We start from the raw sequence: 12,949 nt of genomic DNA, 5'->3' as shown, positions 1-12,949 counted from the left end.
AGTGGCGTGGAGTCTAGTTGGAGGCCTGTGGCTAGTGGTGTCCCCCAGGGCTCAGTACTGGCTCCCATCCTGTTCAGCTTCTTCATCAATAACCTGGATGAGGGGACGGAGTGCATCCTCAGCAAGTTGACTGATGATACCAACCTGGGAGGAGTGGCTGACACACCTGAGGACTGTGCTGCCATTCAGAGAGACCTGGGCAGGCTGGAGAGTTGGGCGGAGAGGAACCTCCTGAGGTTCAACAAGGGCAAGTGCAGAGTCCTGTGCTTTGGGAGAAACAACCCTAGGCACCAGTACAAGCTGAGGGCTGACCTTCTGCAGAGCAGCTCTGCAGAGAAGGACCTGGGAGTCCTGGTCGATGACAAATTGACTCCGAGCCAGCAATGTGTCCTTGAGGCCAAGAAGGCCAATGGTCTCCTGGGGTGCACTAGGAAGAGTGTTGCCAGCAGGTGGAGGGAGGAGATCCTGCCCCTCTACTCAGCCCTGGGGAGGCCTCATCTCGAGTACTGTGTCCAGTTCTGGGCTTCCCAGGACAAGAGAGACATGGAGTTACTGGAGAGAGTCCAGCATAGGGCTACGAGGATGATCAGAGGGCTGGAGCATCTGCCCTATGAGGAACGGCTGTGAGAGCTGGGCCTCTTTAGCCTGGGGAAGAGAAGACTGAGGAGTGATCTTATCAATGTGTACAAGTACCTGAAGGGAGGGTGTCAAGGGGACGGGGGCAAACTCTTTTCAGTTGTCCCATGTGACAGGACAAGAGGCAGTGGGCAGAAATTGAAGCACAGGAAGTTCCGCCTGACCGTGAGGGGGAATTTCTTGCCTGTGAGAGTGACGGAGCACTGGCACAGGTTGCCCAGGGAGGTTGTGGAGTCTCCTTCTCTGGAGATCTTCAAGGCCCACCTGGATGCAACCCTGTCTAACATGCTCTAGGTGGCCCTGCTGAGCAGGGAGGTTGGACTAGATGATCTCCAGAGGTCCCTTCCAACCTTACTGATCCTATGTCTTTCTCCTCGCACAAGGGAGGACCAAACTATGGTGCTTTGGCCCCTTGTGATGGCTGGACTGCTTCCCTTCCTGAGTTACCTGCTACCTAGGTAACAGCTTATTTTCCCTGTTTCTGGGTTAGACCTGATTTCCCAACCTGAGCTCTACAGCAAGAATGCAACCAGATACTTACCCAGTTTGATAGATTAGGACCTTTTCCATGGAAGCAGTTTCAGCCTTATGCTTTGACCCCAAGGGTGAGTTGTAATTCCACCTGAAAAGGGGTACAGTTATACTGATCTCTGCAGTTCATTCCCCAGAGACACGTAGCAGAAGGAAATAATCCTTCCTCCAAATCAAAGCACTGTGTGAGCAGAGGCATGCTCTCATGCAGGACATGGCTGATTCAGCCAGTGCTGTTTGCCATTATAATCTTTCCCCTCGTTTTCTTGGGAAGCTTTCCTGAAGTGCACAGGCCTCCAACAGCAGGTGGCAGAGGAGGAGGCCTCATATCATTTTTCTTCCTCTAACTACAAAAATTATTTGTTGCACTAGGGAAGCTGTTGCCTACTGCTCTGGTTGTCATTGAAATAATTAGAAAGAGAGGAACAGGAACATGATCCAAAACCATTTCCTGTCCTGTGTTACGGAGGAAAAGTCACCACCCTTTACTGAAAGGACTCTTTTACTGGAGTCAGTGAAATGTTTCATATTGATGCACACAGTAGTGGAAGAAAGAGGATTCCTACGAGAATGAAACCTAAACCTGAATAAACTACACAAAAGTCTTCTGATAGTGGCCTATTTTATAATGCATTTAACAGGTTCTTCCAAAGGATGTCCTTCCAGTCTGTTTCTTTGCCTTCATTGTTGCGCTGTGAAGGTACTGCAGTTTCTGTAAGCCTGCTCCCATTTATTTCTCATAACACACTGCTACCGTTTTACAGAGATTGTTCTTGCTTTCTTATTCCATCAGACCCCTTGTGAGGGTTCAATAACCCACAGTTATCGATGAAAGTTGAATCCAGTTGAATATCAAAAGCCAATACGGTAGGTTTAAGTCACTTCCAGATCTGGCCCAGGAGGATCCCCGTGTGCCTTCCCTTCCTTCTCTCAGATGATTATTCAAGTGTTTCTACTCTTTTGTCCTGATTTATTTTTATTAAAAAGAATACACTAGTCCAGCTTATTCAGCCTTCTACTCTTAGATCCTTTTAAAGAGAAATTTCAATGAGATTAAGTGTGAGCAGCATGGTTCAATTCGTGTCTGCCTCTTGCTGAAAACCTACCCTTCAGCTATTGTTGTAGTAGCAGTAAAACTTTTGCAATTACATGAGTTTTTTGATTGTTTGATTGTTCCTTTTTTATCAAATTTTGCAGTTTGCACGTTTGATGTAGTTCCTCCTACAAGCATTTGATTTTTAGCGACATGAATAAGACACGGAAGGACATGAGAACGAGGCTGCTAACTCAGTCTCTCAGTGCCCTTTGTTTTTTCACAGACATAAACAGACATGGTCACAGGAAAGATGGCACCCAGGAGTGCACTCCTATCACCAGAACAGCATGCTGCCTGCAGCAGAGAAAGGGAGTCTGGAAACAGCCTGAAAGAATTGCTAGAGTGATAGAAACTTCTCTCAAGTAGTAATTTTCCCTACAATTGCCTTAAAGACCTTGAAGGATATAGATTCACTAGATGGAGAAATACGTGCGTGCACTAGAAAGCATGAGAGCCACTGTACCTAAGCTGATCTAGGCATCTTGGGCTTTTCAAGGCATACTGAATTTAATGCACAAACAGATCATACGAGTAGTGCATGCAGATGAGTTTTGAAGAGTATGGCTGCCCTCAATGTTCATCATGTCCTAGTGAGAATACTGGAGGAGAAACAGATCCTAAAAGAGAGTGATATTTTCTCTGCTGATGAGATCCCCCTCCAGCCTGTTACTGCAGTAAGTACCCAAATATTCACTGAAGTAAATCTTACTTGTCAGCAAGGAGTAGAACTGAGAGAGAAAAGCTGTTTTAGTGCTTGCCTCAAAGGGGTGATTCTGGGGAGGGCAGCAGCAATGTCCCTCATCTCCATTAAATATGAATTTAATGTTAAAATGAAGTCTTGCATGAAAGCAGAGAGAGGAGTTTCTAACACTTTGTATACTTGCTTTCCAAAATCCCATGACCCTCTTAGGCCTCATCCTGATTTTTTACTGCTGTTACACTTCTTTGTGTCATTGTTAATAGTGATGGTTACCCCCTTTTCTTGCTTACTCATTCAGATACTCTTTCCAATGTCTTCTCTCCTCCCCAGGTATATGCAGACGCTTTAGCAGAGTCTTCACAGATCATAAAGATGGACTCAGTCCAGGAACTTCTTCAGACAACTGCCACTGAATCACCAGCATCAGATGTTGCAGCTGATGTGCGGATTCCTTGTAAGTAACATTCATACACTGAGCGGCAGTCTGGGGCTTCTGCTAACTTGGCCCTTTGGAGGAGGAGAGTGAAAATGCAGCGAGTTCCCTACTTCCTATCAATTCAGCTAAATTTGAAGCTAGATGTCCTTCCAGGTTTCAAGAAAAATAGGTAGCTGATGGGATAACACAGACCCAAATGATGAGAGACCACTGATGAAAAAGATAGTGAATGTATTCAGCCCCCATGGGACAGTAGGGTATCCATATCCACAGAGAAGAATTTTAGAAAAGACTATTTCTGCTGTATTCAGCAGAGGTCCCTTCCAGCCTCCCGAGGGGCATCACTAAGCAAACTAGCTTGCCTACTGATGGCAGCAATAGTAGTCTTCAAGCTGGTAGGCTTCTCACATCCACTGCTCTGTAAACACCATTGGAAAGTGAATGCATAATGACTATGCTTATTAGTGAAACTCCAACCTACAACTCTCAGCTCCAAAACTGCAGTCCACGCTAGAAGTAGGCTAAAAAGCCTTTGAAAAGAAACATGATCATCTGTACTGAGGGTCCTGCGTTTCTTGCAATCAGTGGCCATTCATTTCCTGAGAGTTGGGAGGCAGGTACTTTGTGTTTTGTTTGCATGGCACCTATGCCTATTGAAGTGTTTTATGATTGCTGTCTCTGGACCATGACAGTTGCTTCATGCAGCACACTATCTAGCTGCCAAAAGTGGGAAGAGATGCAGGTTACCTATGATGGGCTATAGAAGTTAAAGTCTGCCTTATGCTCTAAAGCATGTAGCAGTAGATGCCTTCTACACTTATTCTTTAGGGTTACTAACTGAATCCACTCTCTGTGTCCACAGATGATGCTAATATTTTCTGTTCTGTTTTTTTTCCCCAAAGAGTTTGTGATATTGCATCTTCGTGCAACACAGTTGTTCTGCTGGGCAAAAGAAGTAGTTCCTGCAAAGTCATACGAAGCATAGATGCTGAAATTACGTTTATAATCCACAGTAGTCAGTTTGGGGCACGTGATGATGCTTATTATTTTGGCTAGTGAGAAAGATGTATTGAGCTTGATTTTGCTACAAATGCATTTAATCAACATGTTGTTCCACCCGAACTGCTAGCAAGGGCAACTTTTGAACTTAATGGTTTAAAGAATAGCAGACAAGCAATAGGTCTTGGAATGAGAGGAGCCGTACTTGCCTAGAATGGGGAAAGGACAACGTGCAACTATGGTTTCTTCCAAATATATCAGAATTCCAGGAGACGTGTGCTTTATTTCAGAGCCAAGTTACAAAAGATCACATAGCCAGCCTCAGGACTTGTCTGCTCCTGTGTGCTGATCACTTTTTCCTTCTTACCTCACATGGATACAAAATGTCCAGAGATACTGCCACATTTAGGGGAAACTGCTTTTGCACACTTCGTCCTACCACAATTTCTACTCTGAGCAGTTATGTTTTCTACAGTAATAAAACCAGCTTCCAGATGAAAACACAGAATCCGTCTCCCTCACCTGTTTCTGCAATCATTTCCTCCTCTTTAGGCTTCACACACAGAGCATCTATTCATAGCTCTTTTTTGCACTCCCTAAATAGTGCCTAGGTAGCACGTGGTCTACCCAGTTTTGGGTCTGCACATGTTCCAGCTGGCAGGGTTGGTACTTGTGCATTAGTTGGCCAGCTGGCAGGCAAACTAACCAATGGCTCATGGGCTCATGTTGTAGACTGGGTCTCTCTTGTTTAGCTGGCTGCCTCTCTTCATGAGACTTTTTGCAATCTATATATCTGAAAATTTATTTCTCTGTTAGAGATGGTTGAAACTGGCAAATAGCTTCAAATTTGTCATAAAGTGATAGAATGATGGCACATATTCAACTTCTTTAGGAAACCAAGCTGAAAAGCAGTCATCTTCAATAAAAACTCAATAAAATGAGAGAAACTACTTCCTGTTTTTGTAAAAATCCCCCTTTTTTGAATGGAAAAGGAAATAAGTGAGCACTTCAGCTCCATAGATTCCTTATAGAAAGGGTTGTGAAGAGAATCAGCCTTTCCCTCTAGATGAAAGCGAAGAGAGAGTGGGGTGGGCTGGGGAGACATGGGCTGATGTTCTGCAACAGACAGACTTCCACCTTTGTGCCCTCATCATCCCTTCCAGACTTCTTGCACAAACATTTTCAGCCATATGCACAGTTTAGCCCGTCATTCACCAAATAAACATGAGGGATTTCCTATGTATGCATCTGGAGCTCTCATATCACAAATTTGAGTGGCACAAGATGAACAGCTTGTTCCAGATGCCTGGGCTGAAGTGTGGTGGTGGTGTGGTTCAGATGATAGAAAGTCAATGAAGTAGCTGCCTTTCATCACCTGACGCTGAGGTGCCGTCGTCTGAAATCATCCATGTGATTGTGTTGTACTTATAGGGTTTTTCAAAAGGATATATTACTACCTTTAGTTTCTATCTATAAATCTGTATTTTCTGACAAAGGGTCAGAAGAGTATTTGAGTACTTGCTTACTGAGCTATAAGAAGTGATGGAGATATGAAGGAGATACAGCAGGGAAAGAGACTGCAGTAAAGAGAGGTAGAACTGAGGGGGGAAGGAAAGGGGAAAAGGATCCACACAGGTCCCACAGAATTCAGCAAGTTCCCCATGTTAGATGGTTTTTATGAACTACTAGGATGTCTAATTTGGGGAGCCTGGAAATTGGGAATTTTAAAATTTACTCTGAATGAAAAGACAAATTCATTTGCACCCTTCCTGTGAGAAACACCAAACCTTAAAATAGTGTCATACTCAGGTCTAGGGAGCAAAAAAATGGTATCTTCAGATTTGATTTGAGAGTCACTTAGACAAAGCAACAGAAAATTCCCATGTTCAAAAGGAAATGATTGATCCTTTCCACAGATTACTGTGGTGAAGGGGGATATCAGGAGGTAAAAATACCTGACTTGCCTGAGAGTAGGACCACCAGAGAACTGTGTGTCTTTTGACCCCATTTCCTTTCTCCAGACCGGTCTTCTCAAGATTTTCAGTAATATTCTGAGGGCATGAAACAATCTCTAAAATCAATGGATGCTTCCAAGGTATTTATTAGGCAGAAATAGGGAAGCCTAAACCCTAAAATTTGATAGAATTTACTATCATTACAAAATATACAGGGATAGTGATATTTTTATTTTCTTTCACCTGTCCTGCTGTAAATGAACACGAGTCTTCTTTTTAATAAATAAAAAAAATGAGGTTAAAATTTTTTCTGTAAAATTCAACTGTTTACATGTCTGCATGATTCTTTCATTTTGAACAGAAAGGGTATGCTTTTTTGGTTATAAAATACTGTATAGACTGTATATTGGCCAAAAGCTGGTAGCTATAAATTATCAAACTAAATTCTGAGTCAGAATGGAGTCACTACACAAAACACTTGTATTCTGTGACATAACGATGCTTCTGTTAAAACTGTTCATGTGAGGAAATAATGTCTGTGATAAAACTCATATTCTTTACCACATGGCCCAAATACCTGAGATTTATAAGGAATTCCTTTGGCAGCCATACAAAAGAACCAGTAGCTACCTAATATTAGTCCTAACCTCAATTTGCTTTTCCAGAAATTGCACTCCTGATTCCTTCCCCAAGTTTGGAAGAAAAACTAGAGTGGCTTGTCCAAAAATAGCATTCCCATTAACTTTTCAGAACATGGATATTACTGTTGTATTCATATATCCTGTTCAACAAGGGAAGTTTACCATTATGGAAATTACTCCTACCATGTCTGAGGTTCTTTAAATAAGTTTTTGATGCACGGAAAAGTACTATCTTGGTACTTAAACTAAGTCATATAACGGGAAACAGTTTTATATTTTCCTCTGCCTTTGGGAGCTTAGACGTAACGATTTGTGAGTGCTGATATTTTATTTTAGTGTATGAGTCTAGGGCTGCCATGAGAGAAAGAAGAAAAGGTAATATCTGATGCTAAGGAAAGACGTATGGGGCAAAGAGGTAAGTACCTAGTTCTCTGAAAAAAGCTTCTATTTCTGATTTGATTATATCTTGTTATATAGCTTGCAGGTGGATCTCTGACCACCTGTGAGTGTTTTATGGTAGTCTGGTAATGTGCTAACACTTTGCAGGCTTTAATCTCATTGTGGGGAGGGAGGGAAGGGGGCTTGCCAGCATATTCTTGGTACACTAGAAATGCCTGTTAGTCCAGTTCATCTGTGGGAGGCTCAGGAACATGAACTGGAGACCAGAAGAAAAAGCACCTTTCCTTTTTAGCATTATGGCATTAGTGGGTCATACCCTGGCCTAGCTGTGATTTTTATGTCCTTTTGTCAGGCAACCAGTGGAGTGCTGGGTTTGACTTCGTACTTTTTCTGGTGCTATGTAATGTCACATTTTGACATACTTTGATTTTCCTTCATCGAACAGAAAAAGATTAATCCACGGGGCTTCTCTATGACCACCCCTACCCCAAGTGAAGTGTCTGCTTACAGCCCCTGTGACTGAAAAAGTGCAAACAGCTCGGCTTGCGCTGTGGTCCGTAGAGGAGAAGGTAAGTGTCATGGTCTCATAGGCAAGGCTGAGACCACTAAGCATAATGTATTACATATTCTTTTAGCATCAGCTTGCCCTGAGAGGATTTGTTCTTTCTGACTTTCAAGTACAAAACCAAGAATACCCGTATTACGGGAAGTTCAGAAAAAGTAAAAGCAAAAAAACCCAGAATGTCTCAAGGCTTCTCTGTGGTGCCCGTCTCCTGTTACTGGTCATTTTCATGACTCGTTTCTGATATTACCTGCTCCCATATCTACTCAAAAACTAATATTAAAAACTATATAGCAGTCTGTAATACATAGTTTATAATAGTAACAACCAGCATCTGGAAATAATTAACTGCTATCACCTGAAGGAAGCATAATACCAAGGTAGTATTATTTATATTTTCAGTGATTTCTTCCTCCTGCTTTGTAGTCTCTTAATCCAGGATTAAATACTAATTGTGGCTAAGCACTTGAAAAGCTCATCAATTTGAATGGGTTTTTTAGGAAGCCAACATATCAGAGGTTTGAACAGGAAGTTGTGGACCATGTTTCTTAATATCCTGTAATTTCTAGGCATTTGTGCAAAGCAAGCAACAAATTAAATGAAAACAAGATCTCTTCTGAATGAAGTGGCATAACCATAATTTTTGCATAGATAATAGTAGCAAGTAGTTATTCTGTGCAGAATGAAGAATTTAGGGCTGTGGCATAATGTTGCAGTGCAGATGAATACAGGCCTGGCATGGTGGTGGAGGCAGAGGATGCGGTGTGGAGGAGTATTGGCATGGGGTGATAAGAGAACGGGTCACAGGATGCTAGTGGAGGCTTCAAGGCTATACATAGCTTAGCAGTGAACAGTTAAAGAAATGCAAATCTGGGAGCTGGGCAAAACTGGCTTGGGGTAGCAACGAGAATAAATAATGAGCATCCAAGATACTTCATCTACAGTAAATTCAGGTGTAATGAGGAGGTGCAGACCAGTGAGGAAGGGTAAGGCATAAAGCATGACAGAAAAGAGAAGGAGCAAAAGAATCAGATTCAGCACATGGTCCTCCTTGCCAAGAAGAAGGAAAAACCTACACCATCAACATCATATTCCTTCCAGTGAAAAACCTGGAAAACTGACGACTCACTGTAACAACTCCCTCCCCCCAAGTGGAGCCAGCCACCTCAAGAGAAAGAGCAAATGGGCAAGTATAACATTGGGAAGAAGGGTAGATGCTAGAAACTATATATATTTTAAATGCACTATTATTAAGAGTTTTTCCTGTATTAGTATTTTGGTTTTTTAAAAAAAAAAAATCACAAATGAAGTGCATTTTGTGCTGTTTTATGCTTCTTAAATCTAGTTTAGTTTAAAAAAACTTGTTAAGAAACTTCACTTTCCTTGTAATGCCCTAATTTGCCAAATTTGCAATATCTTACTCTAGGCACTGGAATGGAAATTTAAGATTCTATCACCATTAGCATCCTGCAGGTACACAACGTGCTGTTTTTTCTTGTTGACACTAGATTTTGCCCTTCCGCAGAAGAGAGATTTCTTCACATCAGTTGAAGTGATGGTTCATATGGTGCAGCTGCCTCTCACAGCAAACATCAAGAGTTTGGTAAGCAGGAAAGAAACAGAACATTTTACCTTCTTGAACCAACACATAAGGAATTAATTTCACCTCAAAGAAAATAAGTTTGTTTAACAATTATTTGGAGATAAAATGTCATTTTCCAGTAGCAACCAGCAAGTGTGCTCTATATTGAATTAATCTAGTGAAAAACTTAGATTTTGATTCTGTTGGTAAGTGGTAGCACCTTCAATTTTCAGGGTTCACAATATTTGCAATGTCCATAAGCTCTGCATAAAATTGCAGTATATAATATGGTGCAAGGTCATATTTGGAAAAAATAATATCCTATTTGGGCTCCCCTCTCAACTGGACCACTGAAGCACTGCTGTGATATAGAAGTAAAAGTGTCCCAATGACAGGACACCAAGGCAGTCATACTTCACTACCAGCTTTGAAGCAGATCTGTCTAAACCTTCTGCTATAGTGAGCTCACCAAGGATAACTGAAAGGCTTTTAAAGCCAAAAAGCCAAGTTTCTCTGGAGCAAGAGCTACAATAACTTTTTTAAATAGAGACATCAGAACAACTCATGAAGACAGATCAGAAATAAAGAAGCTTATACCTAGAATTCCCCCTGACCATTGTGTCCTGCCTTCCAGCCAAATTTCCACTCTTTCTCGGTGGCAGCCAACAGTCCCTGGTCCCCTCTCTTCGCTGGGAAGGTCTTTTATCATCTTATAAGTCTGTCTTTCTGTTCCCTGCTCCTCACTGCAATCTCTCATGGATTGATTCAGCTGCCCGCAGGGTTTTAATTTTCTTTAGCATCACCCATCCTACTCACTGTAAATTCAGCTCAGAGCGAGGGGCTTAGATAATACGAAGGCCTCAGACATATAACCTACTGAAGGCAGTTTTCCCTTCTGCTGAATCTATTCTCAGTATAAAAGTAGTATTTGAAGTTGCAAAATAGTCTAGTTTCACATTAGCATCAATCTCAACAGAGTTCCCTAAGAAACTGTTAATTCCAAACTGTGTATTATGGTGATGAACACTAGCCTTTTTCCTGACAAGTGATTTTCCAAATTTGTCTCAATCTACAGAACACAATTCCCCAAAGAAACATTAGCTTTCAAGATTGAGAAGAATAAGAGAAAAGTACAAAGCAGGATGGGCTAAACTCCAATAAAATCATGCAGAAAGCATGGGTTTTATGATACATTAATTATGATGTTATAATTTCCGTAACTGAATTTGCCAAGAAACCTGATAAAGGAGCTGAAATGTGATTTGAACATGTGACTATAGAATGCATTGAGTGCATTGTTTTTATAATAAAATATCACTGCAAGGGAATAGTCTAGATTAAATGGCCAAGTTATGGACACAAGAATTGTCCAATATGTTTCATATTATGATCACTCTTCATTCAAAAAAATTCAGATATAGTTTTTTTTCCTCTCCAGCCAGAGGCTACTAAGTAGCTATCAATAGAATTTCAGCAATGAAAAAGCGTATTCAGATCTACTTTCTTATAAAAACTAATTGTCATGATCAAGCCTTAATCCAAAAAAAGAGGTGATAGAACTGGAGTAAAATATTTGTACTTAGTGTTTTGGTGTTGACAGCCCAGATCTTCGCAGTGTAATACAGCCACTGGTGAATTACACTTGTAGGACACCCCTAACTGAGCATCAGTTGTCATGCAATGACATTAGATATTCCAAGTGACATATAGCTAGCACAGTCATGCACATTCATCCATTGGCATGTTTTAAGAATTATGGACCTGAGCTAACATTTACAAGAGTTTTTTTCTTTGAATTCCGTGTACTTTAGAAAAGACTCTACACAAATTAGTGTTTTTTCTTAGAAGCAGTGAACAAATACATGATCTGATACTGGAAAATTACCTCTGACTGGTATGAAAAGCATTTTTTTGGCTATCTCAGTGAAATCAATAGCCATAACTTATCTTTATAAAATTATTTTTTGCAAGATTAAGTGCCATATTGTTAGATATTGACAGTAATTTTCATACTATTACAATGAAAAATGAGAAATGAAAATATAATTTATATTAAATGCCATACACTGATTTTCCTAATCAAATACCACTGGATTTACTTTGACATTCTCCCCAGATTCATATTTCTGCAAAAATTGACAAGATTTTATATGATTTCCAGATACTCTTCCAGAGACAAAACACGTTTTTTTTCGGCAGCACTGATTTCTAGCTGCTCATAGTATGTTTTAACCCTTCTCTTTTGCATAGTTTTCTTTTCTTCTTCCTCTTCTTTTCCCTGTACTCCAAATTATTTAATTCAGGTGTAACAGGTATCATGCAGAAATAGTTCTGGGAGGCCTTATGTTAGTTTCTTGGCAAAATCATTCCTTTGGCAACTTCCTAACTTCTCAATGCCCTTCAGAGAAAACAGGTGCTTATTAGAATCGTAAAACATCATAAATTTCTTGCCACACGTAGACTATAGTTCTTGTCATTCCTTATTACAAGGTACAAGAAAGACCCAGTAAGCTGCTCTGATGTAGCTAGCCTGTGTCTCTCAGGCCAGTTAACACTGCTGTGGTATTTGGCTTATCAAGCTGCCATATATGTCACTTTAAAAAGAGTTTAGAGTGGTGGATAGGGATCAGAAGCCTGTTATATGTTTTTAGCAGCCTGAATACCTCCTGGTTTACATCCATTCGAAATAGGCTTTGCATACCATCTCAGGGATCATTAATCAGAGCATCCATTAAAAATGCTTTATTAACCTGTCATGTCATAACCTAGTCATTTTATTACCCACTATAATCAGGTATCCTAAGGCACTGGTGGTTTCAGAAGGATTCTTCCTTCCTTACTATTCCAGTAGCAGCTACATTAGACCCTCCAGTGCAGCCCTGAGCAGTAATTTCTTGTGTTCTTTTATACGTTACACTGAAGTAGTCAGCTGCTGAGAGAGTCTTGAAAACGTGTCTTACTGAGCAGCTTAAAATCCAGCCTCTGCTTTTCCTTGCGTCAGTAAGGCCGTTCAGTCGCAGCTGGTACAGCGGAGCGCAGTCTCATCTCGGTCTGCACCCATCGCAGGCTTTTGGCATAACGGGATCAACTCTGCTGCTTACAGACCGTTTCCTCAATGTCTAAGCCTGCAGAGATGAGTTCAGGACGAGACTGAAATACCACAATGAAATAAGGTTTCTTCATGTCAGCATAACTCAATAGCTCTGTGGGTCCTGCTCGCTGTAATTTTATGCTCAGTTTACATAGCCTCTCTGACGTCTTAAAACTGGCTTTTACAGCATTATTTCTGCTATGCTACCCTGAGTTGGGAAAAAATACTTTTCTGGTACAAGACCTGTATTGATTTTAATTTAGTGTTCTCTGTCATGTAGAGAAATTTATGAAAGATGATGTGGGAAAGACAACTGAAAAT

The sequence above is a fragment of the Rhea pennata genome, chromosome 3 (genome assembly GCF_028389875.1).
Source record: "Rhea pennata isolate bPtePen1 chromosome 3, bPtePen1.pri, whole genome shotgun sequence".
NCBI lineage: Eukaryota > Metazoa > Chordata > Aves > Rheiformes > Rheidae > Rhea > Rhea pennata.
The sequence above is the reverse complement of the archived record's forward strand: the minus strand, read 5'-3'. Positions refer to the sequence as shown.